This window comes from Panthera uncia, chromosome B1 (genome assembly GCF_023721935.1).
Source record: "Panthera uncia isolate 11264 chromosome B1, Puncia_PCG_1.0, whole genome shotgun sequence".
Taxonomy (NCBI): Eukaryota; Metazoa; Chordata; class Mammalia; order Carnivora; family Felidae; genus Panthera; species Panthera uncia.
The window spans coordinates 55,021,430-55,038,888 of NC_064811.1; the positions used below are offsets into that span (position 1 = coordinate 55,021,430).

The following is a 17,459-nucleotide window of genomic DNA, read 5'->3' on the forward strand; positions in this document are numbered from 1 at the left end:
AGTTCCAATACAATAGATAGTATTAAGTTGAATCTTGTGTTTGCTATACCTCAAAAGTAAATTTATGACAGCACTGGGTTATGATTTGATGGTATTGGTACTACTGTATTTCCTATCATTATTTGCAAATTTTTGTGGATATCTGCCTGTGAAAAGAAAGAATAAGAAATGTAAAGTTTTAAAAGTTCATAGTTAGTCATTGTCCACCCTCCTCTGTTGCTAAATAACAAATTCTGATTTTTTAAAAAATAGTATTTGCTGGGAAGTACTGGGTACCTTTGGTACTATTTATAGTCAAGGGCCAGGGCAGAGAAAATGCTATGTGTTCACAATACTTTTACCTCTTTCCAAGCACAGAGAGTATTTTTTAGTCTCCCTTGAAGTTAGATTGGGAAGATGTGACTAAGTTTTGGTTACTGGGCTGTGGGTGACGTAAAACTTTTCCTTGACCCTCCAGTCCTTTCTTCCATGGCCAGGGAGCCTTTCTAGTCTGTGTGTTCAGATGCCTAGTCCTGCCATGATTGAGGTGACCTTCCCACCTTTCTTTAGACCATGACAGGAAAAAATAATTCTTCATTATGTTAAGCCATTGATATGTTAGTGTTGTGGGTTTTTGTTTTGTTTTGTTTTGTTATGGTTGTTGTTGTTTTCCTATAGTATTGTAGCAGGAATCTCATACAGAGAGTCATGACACCCAGGGTTTTCTTTCCAGGAAGCAACTTTATTCCTGCCGGCACCACTCAGTTGGGTTCCATACCCAAAGAACTGAGCCCAGAATGCTAGGTGGCATAGTTTTTTGTGTATTTTTTACTTTTTTGTCTCCCATATATGGTAACGCACAAACTTGTAGTCTGATTAAGTGATCTCATGTTACAAGGTCGCGAGGGATGTTGTCAGGTAACAAGGTTGCCTTGAGGATTTTTTTTTCTTTTCCTTAGGGAGGGGACCCTACCACAGTCCCCCCTTTGGTGCTCAGACCCCTCTATTTAGGGTCAAAGGGCATCATCTTGGTTTAGAGGTTTATATACACTGTCCTCCCACATATCTAGTATAGTCCACCTGGGGCCTGCCATTTGATAGCTGTGTTGACATTGTCCCAGGTCTCTCAGAGATGAGAGAAGTTAGACAAAGGTTGGGGAATCTGGCTCAAGGTGATCTGGGATCTCCCACTATTGGGTTTTTCGGGCAGTTGACTTATAAAAGTTTGGCTTAGGCATGTTAAGTATTGAACAGAGACAATGATGAACTTTTTCCCCACTAGGCAAGACAGTTTTTTTTCCCCAATAATTGAGCTTTTAAGAAGCCAAACCCCGACAGTAGGACTGGGGTATTTTGTTTTACTCTAAGGTTTGTGGGGATCTACTTTTCTAGTCTCTTATGGCCATTGTTTTCCCATGTTGGTCCAACCAACAAAGTATCCTATCCACAAAAGGAAGGTGAGTGTTCACGGAAATCTCTCATCACATTTTTAGCCAGGCCGGGTCGGCCTCTGCTGATCCTATGGCAAAGAACAGAGCAAGAATCATAATAAAGAAACTAGGTGTGACAGTGCATCACAGTAAGGAAACATATAGAAAATAAGGACAGTCTTTCGTTCCACTGGACTGTCAATTCCTCAAGCTTCTGCCATGTGTAGATTAGTCAGCTTCCAGAGTGACTAAAGCAGGGCTGCAGTCTCCCAGAGCCTCTGGAGTTGCAGATTGCTTCTTCTGTATGGTCAGCTTGCATGGCATTGATGGATCAGGAATGCACTCCCAGTTTCGAGATGCTGGCTTCACTCTGCTGTAGTGAATGCAGAGACCCACTTTGCCTACCTTACTGCAGTAAGGGTGGACAAAATGACAGTGAACGGGACCCTCCAGGGAGCTTTTAGGGGGTGGACAGTTTATTTCTTTATCTATATTGCATCTCCCGGTTTAAAGGGGTGAGCATCTGTGGTCAGATTCACAGGTAATCGCTCCCTGACCCAGTGGAGTAAGGTGGTTAGGGTACAGCCAAGGGCTCGCAACTGCTGCCTTAGATTGGGTTAGATTGTCTACCTCATTTAGATCCCTCCGTATGCACTGGATAATGGGGAGAGGGTGCCCATAAGGGATTTTATAAGGGGAAAACCCCATCTGGTTCTTCGCCTCCCATTTGTAGCTGCAGTCTGCCTCCTGAACGTCCCTTATCTCTCCCTGCCTAATGTTAACCCTTTCCCTATTTATTTCTTCCCTGGAATAGGGCCTGTAACTGCTGTTAGAAAATAGGGATGATGACTGCTCTGGCTTCTTCAAGCTGATAAGGGATGGTGTAAGGGTTCAGCAGTTAGAGTCTACTCAAGGGTCAGTCGAGTGGCCCACAGCATGGTTTTACAGGAAGGCTGACAGGCATGAGGTGGCATAAACATTAGTAGACATAACGAGAAAAACACACAGTAAAGATTATACTGACCTACAAAATGGCATCTTAAGATAATGTCCCCAGTTCCCACACCTGTCAAATAATCTAGGAGAGACCCTGACTTTGTAAACAACATATGACAGGGAATCAATCTCTTAACCCAGGTGATGGAGAAGTGGTGGCAGTAAGTAATCAATGGTGGCTCTATTTCTAAGAGTTTGGCCCTAACTTAATTAAAAAAAATTTAAGGCATCTAATGCTTATCAGGTGTTATTAAGAGTTTTGCTGAGTATAAGCAGACAGTCTGCTTTATTTTGATGTGTAAAACTTCTTTAAAAGCCAGGAGTTCTACTAGAGAAAGAGTCAAGGCAGCCATTTACCATTATTAATTTGTAAATTTTTAGATAAGCTAAACCTGGGTATTATTTTATAAAGCAGAATTTTTATTACTTTATGTGCCTTTTCTGTCTTGTAGGGGAAGGCCTTTACCCAGTTAGTAAAAGCATTAACCCGCACAAACAGATGTTGGAAATTTTTTTTTTTTTTTTTTTTTTACTTTGGCAGATGAGTGAAACCTAATTGTTAGTCTTTACTGGATAGTCTCCAGTTCCTTGATTTTCTGGGAAAGCAAGTTTGTGGTTGAGAGTTTGTTTTTAAGACATACTTTACAGCCTGATAGTACTTGCAGAACTGTCCTTGACAATTTTTCTTTTCGTAAACATTCTTTGGGCCATTTGATAAGTTTTGTCCCTCCCGAAATGAAAGTCCTGATGCTGTGTTTTAATAATCTTTCAGCTCTGTGAGCTTGGTAATAGTAATTGCCCTGCTCTGTTTGTAACCACTCCAAGGGCTGGAGACAGTGTCTGGAAGTCAGACCCCAGTTTATTTTTGTGGGGGAGACTAGTAGGATTGAGTCCCCTTTAATAACTGATATAGCAGGAAACCATTTTTTTGAACCCTGGGATCTACAGCCTACAATATCCAGTAATTTTCAAAAATTCACATAATTGTTTATCTGTCCTGGAGTTAGTAGCACATAGTCTATGATTTAGTTATAATGTCCCTTTCTAGCAAGGGAGTGAGGCTCTCTGGCATTATCAGTAAAGAATGAGAAAAAATTAGGTTTCCCCATATACATCCCAGGGGTGAGAGAAAAATTTAGTTAGAAGTTTTTCAAAGATGCCTCTAATTATCATGCTGCCTTTGGATAGCTGGCCTGGAGTGGAAAGGAGGACAGAAGAGGCAGCTTTGGTGTCAAGAAGGAAATCAATCAGTTTTCCTTCTATATTCAGAGTTACCCAATGTTCTGGGTTTCTGATAGACAGTTGGTTTAGGGGAGCCACCGTGAAGAGCTCCAGGAACTGGTTAGTTCATTCCAGGGACATTGGTTATCTGAGCCCTCATAGATAGAGGTCCCTGAGGGCACTCAGATCTCCAGTGATTGTTTCCATACAAGGGGCATGGCTTATGGGGTTTTCATTTTGGTTGTCCCCTCTGAGGATGTTCCCATTTTAGTGTTCTGAAAGGCCGTATAAACGGCACTTGGTGCCAGGACCTTGGGAAGTTCAGTCTGACATAGTATGTAAGGCCACAACTAAGGCTTCATATTTCTTTTCTTTTCTTTTTTTTTTAAAGTTTCCTTTTCTGTTTTGTTTGTAATATGCCCAATTGGCAGCTCGTAAGAGCTCCTTCAGGGTCCCTTCAAGGCCAACAGCTAATTTTTGCATTTTCTCTGAATATCTAGGGCTGATTGAGTGACAAATTTGTCCTTTAAAATCATCTCAGCCTTAGGGGTGTCGGGGGGATTCCCATATATTTAATGAGAGTCTCCCTCAACCTCTGTAGGAAGGCCATTGGTCTTCCCATTTTATGTTTGTAAAATAGTGGCTAATTTAGCATAATTTAAGGGCTAAGTCTTAGATTTCCTTTTTTTTTTTTTTTTTTCCCCAAACCATCTGTCTCATTAAGAGTCTGATTTAACAAAAGCATTATATCTTTCCAGGTCAACTCAAAAACATATGTAATATTCTGAAAAGCCTTTATATACTTACCCAATCAGAAAGTTTACCTAGATCTCCTTTTATCTGTCTTAAACCTTGTAATGTAAAGGGTTTCCGCCCCACCCCACCCCCCACCCTATTTCCTGCCTGTAGGACCTTGGGCATATGGACTGTGACCAAGCAAGCTTTTCTTGGTTGTCATAGGGTGCATTAATTCTATTATGGCCCAACAATAACTTGCATATTGATTATTGCTGTTGAGGGAGGGGCTTAAAGAGCCAAAGTCAAGGTCTATTCCCCTGCCTTTTCCAACAATGCCCACATAAATATGCTTCAGCCATGTGGATATCCATTTTTGGCATACAGTGGGCTAAGTTTAGTAAAATGGCTCCCATGTATCTTAGTAAAAGCCCTTTATATATTATCCATCCCTCATATGGCAGAGGCATCCACTCCTCTGCTAAACAGAAACAACACAAATGTGGAGGATTTGGAGGCTGGGACCAAAGGTATTGCCATCATTTCCCCATTCTTTGGATCAAAGGAAGAATTTTAATGTTAACCCTGTGTACTTTTAAAATCCATTTATTTTAACCTTAGTCCATCCTGACCACACATAAAATTTCTTTTTAAAGATTTTCCTTCACGAGCCTTCTACAACTTTTCTTTGCATTTAGATTTTGTCCCAAGCCATTTTTATCCAAATAGCCAGTCTCATGTAGGACAAAATTACTTTCTTTTACCTTCAAAAAAAAAATATTTTCATTTTTTATATCTTTCTTTTACATCTCTTACTTGTCTACATAGAGTTGCTTGTCTTATTTTTACCAGTTTTAACTACATGTAGCAGAATTTTAACTTCTAGAAACCTTGGTACCAGTGAACTAAGTACTGACCAATTGTGAACTCTATGTTACATCAGAACTTTTTTTTAGATGGCAAACTTATGAATCCATTAAGTAGAAAGCATGCTTTTCAATAGTTCCGAATATCCTTAGTTTTTTTTTTCTGCAACAAGTCAGAAGCACAAACCTACATCTGGTAATTAGTGCTTCCACCTCTTATCTCATTAGATATCCAATAAACTCAATCTCAATTTATCATGCAAGCAAAGCTTTAAAGTTTTAGGTTACCAAAGACTTTGAAAGCTATCTTAACAATTACCCATGAAAACTTTGAGACAGACAAAATTAACCATCACTTTAAATCATCCTTTTGTTAACAAATCGGAACAGAGATAACCTGAGCTTATTTGACCTACAGCAAATCTAGGTAGAATAATTTTTTTTAATGTTGTTAAACATTGTCTATCTCAAATCAACAAACTTAAATTAACTTAAACACTGAATATGCTTTACTTGAGTCCACTTAAGACAATTTGTTCCCCATGGTTAATTTTTACCTGGAATGTTAGTGGGGAAATCTGTCTTCGGTGGTCTTCACTTCTCAACATCTAGGGTGGGAAGAGGAGTTGATGGTGCCTGAGGCATTGAGGAGCCAGTTATGTAGGCCTCCCCCCAGGTGGTGCAGAAGCAGGAGGGAGGGAAGGGAAGGCAGAAGAGACAAGGTGCCAGCACAAGGCAGAGAAAGAGAATTCCCACTTTTAAATCTTGTCAACTCAGACAGAGGAGCAGACTCCAGGTTTCTTTTGTTTTGTTTCCCACCAGTAGAATTAGGCAGTCCATGTCAGTCCGGAGAAGACAGGGAACTTCCCCAAAACAAAAGGAGTTTCAGCAGCTGCTTGGGAATATTTCTTAAAGTCTCCGTTCTGAGGTAGACTAACCAGAGACTGTTGGCTCTAATTATCATAGTCATTGACACAGGAAATGAAGGAGACACAAGTCCCCATACACAGTCACATGGTGACTCCAACCTGCCGCCCAACACCCAAAGCCTTAGATTTGCAGCTTCATTCCTCCTCCCTTGTGGAACTACTAGGGCAAGTCTGGGAGGTGATCAGGCTCCCCTTCCGCCTCTTAGGGGCAGGTCTGACAAAATGAACCCGGGTTCCTACTAGTGTGACGGGTATTCTCTGAACTGGTTCCTGGGCTTCAAGGGTTCCATTGGCACACACAGAGTTCTGGCCTCCGTGCGCTGGAAGGGCTAGTCTCCTGCGGATCGAGCAGTCCACTGGTGCCTGGTGAACCACCTCTCCAGGCGCCCTGAGGTTCGCATCCCTAGTGGCAAAGGAGGTGGAAACGCACCATCTCCAAATCCTGGATGAGAGCCCCCAAGTAATGGAGCAGGATTCTCGCACAGAGTGTCATAACACTGAGGCTTTTCTTTCCGGGAAGCAACTTTATTCCTGCCAGCACCACTCAGCTGGGTTCGTACCCAAAGAACTGAGCCCAGAATGCCACGTGGTGTAGTTTTTTTTTTATATCTTTTTTGCTGCTTTGTTTCCCATATATGGAAACACACAAACTTATAGTCTGATTAAGTGATCTCATGTTACAAGGTCTTGAGGGACGTTGTCAAGTAGCAAGGTTGCCTTGAGGTTTTTTTTTTTTTTTTTCTTTCCTTAGGGAGGGGACCCTACCACAGTATAGTCTGTATTGTACTATCCAACATATTGTGGATACTACAGGAACATTCTCAATGAAATATCTACTCTTATGGAGCCAATGTGGAGTTAGATAAAATAAGAATAGACATACTATATGGAGATAAGTACCATGAGGAAATATAGAACATGGTAAAGTGATAAGGAATGAAGAATTAAGTAGTAAGAGAAAAATGATAACTAGAATTCATACATAAAGGACAGATAAATGAGTGGTCACACCTTAAATGTGATAACTTCAAATCTAGTGTCAGCATTCTTATCTACTCTGTAAACACCCTCGATATGTGACTTACATGTATTAGTGTCAACATCACCAGGCTGACAAAGACTTATATATTCTGAACATTTCTATGAATGTCTTGACTGTTTGACAAATTCAAAACGTTTAAATCTGAGGCCATTTCTTTCCTCCTAAATATGTTTTCCCTACTGTGTTATCTAGGCCCTACCTTAACTATAAATCTTTTTAGAAAACTCACACATAACAACATGAGAAAGCTCCTCTCTACTTGCTATAGATGGGATGCTGCCCAATTCATGAATCATTTAACAAATTAGATCTTAAAATTTACTCGGTTGAACTTTGTTTCCTAACCGATTTGGTGGTAGCATTGGGATCAAAGTGAACTTCTTATTTTTTAGTGTTTAGTTTTAGTTTTGTAATTGTTTCATGTGTATTTATTTATTTTGAGAGAGAGAAGGAGACAGAACATGAACAGGGGAGGGGCAGACAGAGAGAGAGGGAGAGAATCCAAAGCAGGCTATGCACTGTTAGCACATAGTCCGATGTGGGGCTCACACCCACGAACCATGAGATCACGACATGAGCGGAAATCAAGAGTCAGATGCTTAACTGACTGAGCCACTCAGGCTCCCCATGGGATCCAGAGTGAACTTTTGATGGCATTTGGGGGGCAAAAAGAAACATAGGTATGATGCCCCACAAGCCCTTTGAGTCTTTGAGTCCACTGTTTTTCTTGTCCTTTCTGAGGGCTCCTGGTAAGTCTTGGTTTTAGCTCTGTTCTTATATTCAAGCTACTGATCTAACTGGCTTTCTGACAGGAGGCTCTAACAGAGCAGAACACCAGTTCTTAGCCCTTGGTTTAGTCCACAAGTCCATGTTGGAATCCCTTCCCCAGTTCCAGTCCAAGGCCCTTATTTATTGGAGTTTGCTGGTTGAATCCTTTCCCAATTTCCTGTCCAAAGTCTCCTGAAGGGCATCTGCTGGTTAAGCCCACGTTGGGGTTTGCTTGTGGTATGCACGGGGCCTTCTCTTGACCAGTCCAGAATGACATTTTTTGGTTGCTGCAGGTGTATTAAGGTGGACATGTTTTTTTGTCTTGTTTTATGTAAATAAAAATTATTGGTAGCATGGATCTTGGAGGCCAAAAAGCTGCAAAACTTAGTGGGCATAGGTTGAGCATTTAAGAGCTGTTAGAGCACTCACTGCCTAACTCAAAGACTCTGTGTTAGGATAAATTTGTCACAGAATGAGTTAGGTTGACACTAGGTCACCAACCAACCTCAAGAAAGTTTCCATGCAATAAGGCACACTGCAAAACACCTCACTAAATCCCAACCCCTTGACAAGTCCCTCTTAAGTATTAGTTTGGCTCCAAGAAACCCAAAACCTAGCTGAAAGAAATGGGATCCTCTGTATATAGAGAATTGAGTATGCTTCCTTCTGGCTTACCTGCTTATTTTATGTCTAAGAACTATAGTTCCAGAATGTTCCAGATGTCTAGCAAGATGGAAAAATGTTACTAAAGACAATGTGGAAGTAGTGGCCATACGTGGATCGTTCCGATCAGATAAGATGACTTAAGAAGCTCACTTGAAAGTAAGGGTTCTCAAACAGAACTGAATACCTCTTTTAATTGGCAAGCAGAAGCCTCCACAAGGCTAAAAAAGTTCAAAATAGTTTCATTAAAAGATTACAAAAGGCTAACAATAAATTAAAGATGCAAGAAGTGCCTGAAACAAAAGATTCTATGACTGACTTAACTCCTGCTGCTCCCCCAGTGTGATCCTCTGTCTGAATTGTTTCTCCTGAAGAGACTACATAACTGTAAACAAAAATCTCAGTGGATGGCCTTACAGACACCCCTAGATCTGCCTCCAAAGGATGGCTCCTATATGGGCCTCTCCTAGACAGGACAAAACTGAGAGATTTTTCAGGTAAATGGTTACTTTATTCCTTGAAACAACTAAGGGAAAACTCTGGCAAATACCAGAGCCAATAGAGAGGATCTTTGAAAAACCAGAAGAAGCCCACCAAAGGTAAAAATTCTTACCAAAATCAGTTCTCCCGAGTCTCTGTAGTGCCCACTAGAGATTGCAAAATGCAATGTTACATTGACCCTTCCTTTCGAAATCCAAACCCATTGCTTTTTGAACCTTTCTGTCCCAGGGACAGCCTTGGCCTTCTCACTGGTCTCATTTTGCATAACTGTGCTTGGCTTTCTGCCTGCCTGTTACATGCAAGGTTTTGTTTTGCTTTGCTTTGCTTTGCTTTTTTCTTATTTTATAAGTGACTCTGGATTTTGAGAAAGTAATATTTTTTTTCATTCTCTTTAGGGACCCATCTGACACCTGATGGAGGTTATTCAATATTGCCAGAAATATTTAAAATTAAAACTATGTACGCAGAGGGAAAGAAGCAAATTGAAGATAATATAATTGGATAGGTGAATCAATCCATAATGTCAATTAAGTTACCACCCAATTCTTCGAGGAATTGAGAAAAACTATCCTTAACTCACAAATCCTTTTGCAAAACAAAAGTCAGCTGTGCAGGCAATTCAGAATTCACCTATTCCTTTACCATTGGAAAACTTTCCCTGTTCCTAAGGCTTCTGAGTCCCAGCCCCGGGTTTCTAGTCCTCCCTCATCCTGCAGGGACCTTCCATGACCCTCCAGGTACCTGACTTGAGGTTGAGTGTTGCTGCTTTTACTGCTGCACCAATGCCCTCAGCCGGTCCCTGAACACCTTTGTGCTCTGTTTGCTGAAGGTGGGAGACAACTTGGCAGCTTGGCTGGACTCACCAGCCTGGGTGTTCCCACCTGCCCTGCTGCCCAGTTGTGGCTGTAGCCACAGATAAAAACCTTGTTTCCCAGGAAAAAACAAAACAAAACAAAACAAAAACCTTCCCCTTTTTATCTCTAAAGGCTTGTAAAGCATTGGCCTTAAGAAATTAAAGTGCTTCTTGGAAGAATGTCGGTTCTTTCTCTGTCTTTTGAAGTTATACATCTTATTATGTGTTTAAAATGTAATGGATGGGTTAAATGGGGAACCAGCATTAAGGAGGGTACTTTTCAGGATGAGCACTGGGTGTCCTATGTAAGAGATGAATCACTGGGTTCTACTCCTAAAGCCAAGACTACACTGTACATTAAGTAACTTGAGAATAAAAAAGAAATAAGGTCTATATGTCTGTGTGTTTGGGTGTATGTCCACGCGTATATGTTGTAAATATGTGATATGTTTCTACCTCTGGATGGTATTGCTAAAACTAATTTCTGAAAGAGTTCTATTTAGTTGAAGACAAGTGCTTATAAGGATTTGGTTTTCTAAACCTCTCAGAAAGATAGAAACTAACCTACATGTTTTTTTAAGTTCACATGGTCTGGGAAAATATTTGATATAAAAGTTAGTTTAATGTTGATGTTTTAATTGAAACAGACATGTCTTTAGACGTTTCAGCATTAGATATAAAACTTTCATTCCACCTGGGTTTACTAGTGAAATAAGTTCATATTGTCTCTTACAAGGTCTGTCAACTACACCAAAAGAATAGACTGGAATAATGGCTGACTTTGTCTAATGTTTAATGAAGTTTTTGTAGATAATTCAAATGTAATTATTAATTTTAAATGTTTATTTTTGAGAGAGAGAGAGAGGGAGAGAGGGAGACAGAGCGTGAGTGGGGGAGGGGCAGAGGGAGAAGGAGACACAAAATGTCAAGCAGGTTTCAGGCTCTGAGCTGTCAGCAGAGGGTCCGACTCGGGGCTCAAACCCAGGAGCCCTGAGATCATGACCTGAGCTGAAGTGAGACGTTTAACTGACTGAGCCACCCAGGCATACTCTTTTTAAAAAAAATTTTAAATCAAATATAATTATTAATAACAAGTAAATTAAATAGATGTAAACAAAATGTCCCTTGAAATATAACTTCCTCTGGAAGATAATTATAAGTCCTCGGAAACTACTTAATATTCTTCACACTGATAAAAGTCAATGTTAGTCTGTGTTAACCTAAACCAAACATTGGCTTTCATGCCTATTAATGAGTTAAAATAATGAAATATTGTACCTAAGGATATGATGTGTCTTAATCACAAAAAAGTTAATATTAAAATCACAATAATCAATACGTTATTCCCCTAGAAAGTGATAATATTTTGATATTCAGATTCTTTTTTAAAAGGTATTTATTCTGAGACAGGGAGAGTGGAAACAGAGGAGATGGAAAGAGGGAGAGAGAGAGGGAGAGAGAGAGAGTATCCCAAGCTGGCTCCACACTCAATGTGGAGCCCAACATGGGGTGGAACTCAGCAAACGTGAGATCATGAACTGAGCTGAAATCGAGAGTTGGACACTTAACCAACTGAGTCACCCAGGTACCCCGATATTCAACACACCTAAACTGGACAGATTATATGAACTCCTTTTTAAATGTGTAAAGACTAAACTATTTTAGCAATAGAAATGCTGTATTTGTGGGGCTTTTCAAGCACAGCATTGGGAATCTGAGGTGTGGCATTTGAACTGTTTCACAAACCAACTGTATAAACCTGAGTTACTTACCTCCTATTTCTGAGCCAGGTTTTACCTGTCTAAAAAATATGGGAAATACACAAAATGGTCACTCTGGTTTGTTTCACCCCTAACATTCTCCAATTCTAAATAAAATGAATATTCTCTGGTTACCAACTATATGTTTAAAAAAATTTTTTTTTTTATGTTTTTATTTTAGTTATGAGAGAGACAGAGTCGAGCAGGGGAGGGGCAGAGAGAGAGAGAGGGAGACATAGAATCTGAAGCAGGCTCCAGGCTCTCAGCTGTCAGCACAGAGCCTGACGTGGGGCTTGAACTCACAGGCAGTGAGATCATGACCTGAGCTGAATGAAGTCGGAGGCTTAATCTACTGAGCCACCCAGTGCCCCCCAACTATATGTTTTAGGTCATAACAGTAGAAACAAGAAAGGAACATGTTTACCACAACACTCCTCTATTGCTGAAAAATTCTGTTAGGATACTGCTAGTTAAAATGCTGCTTTGCTTTTATCAAACTTCAAAGCGTACATTTATAAAAGCTTCTTATTTATAAAATCTCAAAAGTAATACAAACAATATTCTGTATTTTTCACATGACTTTTGGCAGTTTATGTCTGTAATAAATTATCCAATTATGTGCCTTTTGACTGTTGTCTTTTGTTTGTTTGCTGTCTACATAGAAATGAACCTATGTTCTTTTCCCACACACTGTATCCTATAAATGATCTTAGTTTATGTTATCAAATTTAGTTGGCTAAGATAGCATGGATTAAGGCTAATACATGAAAGGCATAATACATGAAAAATACTAATATTTATGAGCGTTTATAGTCATTATAATTTTCATATTATATATCTCCACCTGACTTAATAATAGCTTTGAAATTGATATTATCATTGGAAATTTTCAGAGTTTATGCAACCTGCCCTATAACACAAAACTTCTAAATGGTAAAACCAGATTTCACATCCTGGAAATTAACTCATCCAACAGTGAAAGCTCTCAGCTTTGTTTCTGGAAAGGCCACTGCTAGAAAAATCTAGAACTTACCAACTAAGTAGCATTGGGCAAGTGAACTTTTTTGGGCATAGAATTCTTCATCTGACCAGATAGCATCCATTTCATAGAATCATTGTCATTGTGTTAACATCATTGTCATAAGCTCATAAATGAAACTAACTGGAATTTAAATAAAAACTTGAAAAAATATCATAAATGAAATAATGTGTATGAAAATGCATCATGCTACTGGGTGTTCTATGTAAATGGTGAATCTCCAAATTTTACTCCTGAAACCAATAGTACACTATAGGTTAACTAACTTCAATTTAAATAAAAACTTGGAAGAAAAGAAAAAGAAAAAGAAAATGCAGCACACTGTCGGGCATGTATTTCTAAAAGTGTTATCATATGGTCACCATTTATACCATCATAATCTCAAAATTCACGCTTTTTAAAAAAAAAATTTTTTTTTTAACATTTATTTATTTTTGAGACAGAGAGAGACAGAGCATGAATGGGGGAGGGTCAGAGAGAGAGGGAGACACAGAATCCGAAACAGGCTCCAGGCTCTGAGCAGTCAGCACAGAGCCCGACGCGGGGCTCGAACTCACATACCGCGAGATCGTGACCCGAGCCGAAGTCGGAGGCCCAACTGACTGAGCCACCCAGGGGCCCCTCAAAATTCACGCTTTTTAAAAATTTTAACACTGTCTCAAATCAGAAAAAAAATACATTCTCTTTCATCTAGAGAACTATTCTCTATCTTTGATTTAGTCCCACAGAAAGAGATAAAGGTCTAAGTTTTTATATTTAATCTCTGCTTTATAATCTCTCTCTCTTTTTAAATGTTTGTTTGTTTGTCTATTTATTTATTTATTTTTGAGAGCTGGAGCTGGTGGGGAAGAGTAGGGAGAGAGGGAGAGAGAGAGAACCCCAAGCAGACTCCATGCTATCAGCACAGAACCCAACGTGGAGGTCCAACTCAAACCGTGAGATCATGACCTGAGCTGAAGCCAAGACTCAGATGCTTAACTGACTAGGCAACTCAGATGCCACTATAATTTGTCTTAAGCAAGCCATTAGCTTTAAAAATGCTTAACAACTTTAGTATTTAAGTGGAGATAATTGCAATTACCTGTTTCCTCCATCTCATACAGATATTCACAAGATGAATGTACCCTATTATTTCATATCCTCAGGCAATTCTTTGTACATAGGAAGTAATGGATGCCATTTGCTACCAGGCACTCTTATTGTCAGGGTCTTTTAACATAGGTATTTTATGGTAAAGAGTTAATTATATTCTTCATCTGGCATCCCCAGGGCCTTGTTAAATCCAGAAAACAGCTCTCTAATACCATAGCAATGGAAGAGATTGGTGAGATCACTATCTCAGTTCCTGAAAGTATATACAACTCTGCTTTATAATAGGGCCTTCTTGTTTGTAAGTGTAAATGATATACATGTTAGGAATAGGATAACAAGCATGTATCTTCATTGAAAATAGAATTGTGTATGTCTGTGTTTGTATGTGGGTTGTTTTTTTCTTTAACTTGATTTTGTCTTTCTTTCTTTGAAATGTGGCTTTTCTGTCACCATGATGCTGTATGATTTCACCTAAAAAGTAGGAGCTTTGGATTTCTCCCGCAGAGAAATAGGCAATATTTGGCAGAGTTGGTTAGAAGGTTGAGCAAATGTTTCCTGTTTTGTACGATCAAAAGTAGGCAAAGGCAGATGGAAGAAGGTGGAGAAATAAACATTTATGGAGCACCCACAATGGATTGGAGCCAGTTTTCAAAAGGCCCTTTCAAGTGTGATTCTGAATAATTTTTGTAAATTTTTTGACTATATTGTCTTCAACTGTAAAATGGGAATTATTTTATGTCTCATCACATTGGATACTTGTAAGAATTAAATGAGTAAAGTACTTGGAACAATGCTTGACACAGAGTAAAGATCAATAAAATATTAACCACAAAAAATTATAATAATAATTTACCTTTCTAGCAATATATGAGATAGATATTATTTACCCCTATTTTCCAGAAAAGGGAACCAAGGGTTGGAGATGTTATGAGAAATTCCCAAAGTCAAACAACATGTACATAACGAAGTGAAGGATCATAACCCCAGGCAGTATTTCTCTGACATCAGCCATGGTAACATTTTTCTAGATGTATCTCCTTAGGCGAGGAAAACAAATGCAAAAATAAACTATTGGAACAGCATCAAAATAAAAAGTGTTTGCTCAGTAAAGGAAACCATCAAGAAAACAAAAAGGCAACCTATGGAATGGGAGAAGATATTTGCAAATGATATATTCAATAAGGGGTTAATATCCAAAATATTTAAAGAATTTATACAACTTAATACTTAAAAAACAAACCAACTGATTAAAAAATGGGCAGAGGACCTGAATGTTTTTCCCAAGAGGACATACAGATGGCCAACAGACACATGAAAGGATACTCAACCTCACTAATCATCAGGGAAATGCAAATCAAAACCACAAGAGCTATTACTTCACACCAATTAGAATGGCTAAAGCCAAAATGGCAAGAAACAACAAGTGTTGGTGAGGATGTGGAGAAAAAAGAACCCTTGTGCACTGTTGGTGAGAATGCAAACTCGTGCATCCATTGTGGAAAACCATATGGAGTTTCTTCAAAAAATTAAAAATGATCCAATAATTCCACTACTGAGTCTTTTACCAAAGAAAATGAAAACACTAGTTTGAAAAGACATATGCTTATCCCCTATGTTTATTGCAACATTATTTACAACAGCCAAGATATGGAAGCAATCTGTGTCCATCAATAGAAAATGGAATATTTCTAAGCCATAAATAAGGATGAGATTGTGCCATTTGAGACAATATGGATGGACCATAGAGTGTTCTATGCTAAGTGAAATATGTCAGAGAAAGACAAATATCATATGATTATACTCAAAAGTGGAATCTAAAATAAAAAAGAAGAAGAAACAACAAAAAGCAGAATCAGATCTATAAATACAGAGAACTGATGGTTGCCAGAGGGGAGAGAGATGCAGGGTTGGGCAAAACAGGGAAGGGGGAATGAATATATCATGGGAGTAAAAGGCACGGCATAAAGAAAACAGGCAATGACATTTTAATAGAGATGTGATGTGACAGATGGCAGCTACACATGGTGAACATAGCATAATGTGCAAGTTTGTCAAATCACTGAGTTGTACACCTGTGTATAAATTAATGTAACACTGTGTGTCATCTATACTCAAAAAAATCATACATAGATTTATGGATTCTGGACACCATCCTGTTCTTTCTTTGTTTTTTGGTGTTTTTTTTTTTTCAGTTGAATAATTAATTGTCTTTAATTTAATATGAAAACATTTAAGGATTTTTAAATAACTTTTTAAATGTTTATTTATTTTGAGAGAGAGAGAGAAAGTGAGGGAGAGAGAGAGAGTGGGGGAGGGGCATAGATAGAGAGGGAGAGAGAGAATCTTAAGCAGGCTCCATGCTGTCAGCACAGAGCCCGATATGGGGTTCAGTCTCACAAACCAAGAGATCATTACCTGAGCTGAAATCAAGAGTTAGTTGCTTAACCAACTGAGCCACTCAGGCACCCCAAAACATTTAAGGCTTTGAATTTGTCACTGGTTAGTTTTGGCCAAAGCCAAGAGGCTCAAATATTTCCAGTTTTCATTATTTACTAAATAATTTGTATTTAATTATATGATTACTAACCCAATCGATTATTATAAAGAAAATGTATTTGATTTGGCTTTAATTTGCAAATTTAACTTGTCTCATTTTAAAATTTTTAATTAGATTCTCTATGTTAATTTGCTGGTTTAGAGAATTCAAACATCATAAATTTTATATTTTACATTTGATTGTGACCAAAATGATCAAAATGATCATTTTGTGGCAAGTTGTATTATCTATTGGTAGTATAAGATATATCTATTGGTATATCTGTTGGTGTCCATATTTAGTGTATATATGTGTATGTATAAATCTGTATATATATGTAAATGTATATATTTATATATGCATATATACAAATGTATTCAATGTCAATATATTTTTGAATCTTCAAAATATTTTAATATAATCTCTCAGATAGATTAATGTTGTGTAAGATTTACCTCTGCATATCTATTTCTATCAATTTCTCTCAAAACTTTTAACATACACAGTAAATGGGTTTTTCTTCTTACTCTGAAATTATGCTCTCTGAACTATAAAATTGTGATTGTGTTCATTATGGAATATAATATTTATTAACATAGATTTAGCTAACTCTTGATCTTTTTTGTTTTGAATCTATCTTATTAGACAATAACATTACTTTTTCTTAGCCTATATTTTTTCTCTGTTTCTCGATTCATCCTTTTAAAAATCCATATGTGCGTGTGTATATATATATATATATATATAAAGATATGTGTATATATATATATACACACGCACATATGTTTATTCCCTTTTAATGTTTAAACCAATTTGAGCACTTTTGTTAACGAAAGTATTTCATTACTCTCCTTTAAAATATGTTTCTTTCTTTCTTGTCCATCTATAATTTCTATGGGTACTGTAACTTTTAGCACAACCTTCTTTGGAGAATAAGATACAAAATTCAATGTCTTTGAGAAATAATGATATTTATATAGGCTGAAAACATTGATTTCTGCTAACTTGACAAAACTGGAGTTAGATTAAGCCTTAAACCCACATTGACA

The 17,459-nt window shown here is 38.1% G+C and overlaps 1 protein-coding gene across 5 annotated transcripts in view; it reads right to left on the minus strand.

Annotated features, from left to right (window-relative positions):
• The window catches only part of LOC125922784 (sulfotransferase 1 family member D1-like), a 44,536-nt gene that overhangs the window by 24,945 nt on the left and 2,132 nt on the right, over nt 1-17,459 (minus strand). The window contains exons 1-2 of one of the 5 annotated variants that reach the window (XM_049630582.1): nt 6,397-6,716; nt 5,785-5,835 (exon numbers count right to left, since the gene is read on the minus strand). The exons of 1 other annotated variant lie outside the window; for it this stretch is intronic. The gene's annotated coding sequence lies outside the window, so the exon portion shown is untranslated. 3 more of the 5 variants (XM_049630581.1, XM_049630577.1, XM_049630579.1) reach the window with 3 other exon arrangements.